We start from the raw sequence: 2,373 nt of genomic DNA, 5'->3' as shown, positions 1-2,373 counted from the left end.
ATCCGGGCACAGACAAGGCCGCGGAAGAGAGGCAGGTAGCCAGAGTGACCCCCCCCACGGGCCGCGTCCAACCAGGACCTGTGGATGGCCACCTTGTCCAGGCTCCAAATTGCCTTGTTCACAGAACGTACTCATTCTTGTTGTTTAACTGCAAAATGTGACCCTTTATAGAAGGCAGTCGGTCAAACGTACATATAAAAATATAGTTACCAGAGCAACAGACCTACTGGTGCCTTCTGGTGTTACCTGGTTCCAGAGGAGGTGTAAATGGTTTCAGCAGAATATTAAAGGAGGGGGGAAGCATGGAAAATCTGGCAAAGCGGAGAGTTAAAGTACAATTTTCGGTTGTACTTTCATCGCAGGTTTTTTGATCATTTTATGTGTATTTAAACCGGTTTCAGGAAAACAAATACAAATAGTGCAATCACGCAACTGACCCACCAACAACCACATTTTGGGCTGTAAACCCTTCCTCAGAAGTGGAAGAGAAACAAGACCTCATAAGGCGGGGCAGGGGGGAGAAAAAGAATCAAAAGCAGAATAATACAGATGCTGGAAATCTGAAATAAAAACAGAAAATGCTGGAAACACTCAGCAGGTCAGGCAGCATCTGTGGAGAGAGAAACAGAATTGATGTTTCAGGTCGATGAGAGCAGGAAGTGGCACAGACTCAGTCATCGATGTACCAGAAAATGAGGTCAGGGAAGGGACCTGAGTAGGACAAGAACAAAGAAAGCTCCATGTATCCCACAAAAAGGCAGGTTTAGCTCGGACACATGCGGGTTCCCATAGCGACACCTCTTATTTGGAGGAAATGAGCAGAGTTAAAGAAAAAGTTGTTCAATGTGAGAACAAGTTCAGCCAAGCGAAGGAGGTTAGAGTGGATGGGGACTGGTTGGGCCACCATTCAAGGAAGAAGCAGAGGGCCCACAGGCCATCCTGGTGGTGGATGGAGGTGTTGAGGACTGAATGTCCATGGTGAAAATGAGACTGTTAGGGCCAGGAAACTGGAAATGGTTAAAGTGGCGGAGGAGTCGCGGATGTAGATCGGAAGAGACTGGACAAGGGGAGAAAAAGAGTCCATATACGAAATAAGTTACATGGGGCAGGAACATAAGAACATAAGAACATAAGAAATCGGAGCAGGAGTAGGCCAATCGGCCCCTCGAGCCTGCTCCGCCATTCAATAAGATCATGGCTGATCTGATCCCAACCACAAATCTAAAGAACACAAGAAGTCGGAGCAGGACCCGGCCACATAGCCCCTGGGCCCTCTCCGCCACCCACAGGGCATTGACCGATCCGAACTCAGCTTCATGTCCAATTTCCTGCCCGCTCCCCATAACCCCAAATTCCCTTTACTTCTAGGAAACTGTCTATTTCTGTTTTAAATTTATCTAATGATGTAGCTTCCACAGCTTCCTGGGGCAGCAAATTCCACAGACCGACCACCCTCTGAGTGAAGAAGTTTCTCCTCATCTCAGTTTTGAAAGAGCAGCCCCTTATTCTAAGATTATGCCCCCTAGTTCTAGTTTCACCCATCTTTGGGAACATCCTTACTGCATCCACCCGATCAAGACCCTTCACAATCTTATATGTTTCAATAAGATCGCCTCTCATTCTTCTGAACTCCAATGAGTAGAGTCCCAATCTACTCAACCTCTCCTCATATGTCCGCCCCCTCATCCCCGGGATTAACCGAGTGAACCTTCTTTGTACTGCCTCGAGAGCAAGTATGTCTTTTCTTAAGTATGGAGACCAAAACTGTATGCAGTATTCCAGGTGCGGTCTCACCAATACCTTATATAACTGCAGCAATACCTTCTTGTTTTTATATTCTATCCCCCTAGCAATAAAAGCCAACATTCCGTTGGCTTTCTTGATCACCTGCTGCACCTGCATACCAACTTTTTGATTTTCTTGCACTAGGACCCCCAGATCCCTTTGTACTGCAGTACTTTCCAGTCTCTCGCCATTAAGAAAATAACTTGCTCTCTGATTTTTCCTGCCAAAGTGCATAACCTCACATTTTCCAATATTATATTGCATCTGCCAAATCTCCGCCCACTCACCCAGCCTGTCTATATCCCCTTGCAGGTTTTTTATGTCCTCCTCACTCTCTACTTTCCCTCCCATCTTTGTATCATCTGCAAATTTTGATATGTTGCACTCGATCCCCTCCTCCAAATCGTTAATATAGATTGTAAAGAGTTGGGGACCCAGCACCGACCCCTGTGGAACACCACTGGTTACTGGTTGCCAGTCCGAAAATGAACCATTTATCCCAACTCTCTGCTTCCTGTTCGATAACCAATCCTCCACCCATGCCAGAATATTACCCCCAATCCCGTGATTTTTTATCTTAAGTAATAA

Source organism: Heptranchias perlo, chromosome 39 (assembly GCF_035084215.1).
Source record: "Heptranchias perlo isolate sHepPer1 chromosome 39, sHepPer1.hap1, whole genome shotgun sequence".
Classification (NCBI taxonomy): Eukaryota; Metazoa; Chordata; class Chondrichthyes; order Hexanchiformes; family Hexanchidae; genus Heptranchias; species Heptranchias perlo.
The sequence above is the reverse complement of the archived record's forward strand: the minus strand, read 5'-3'. Positions refer to the sequence as shown.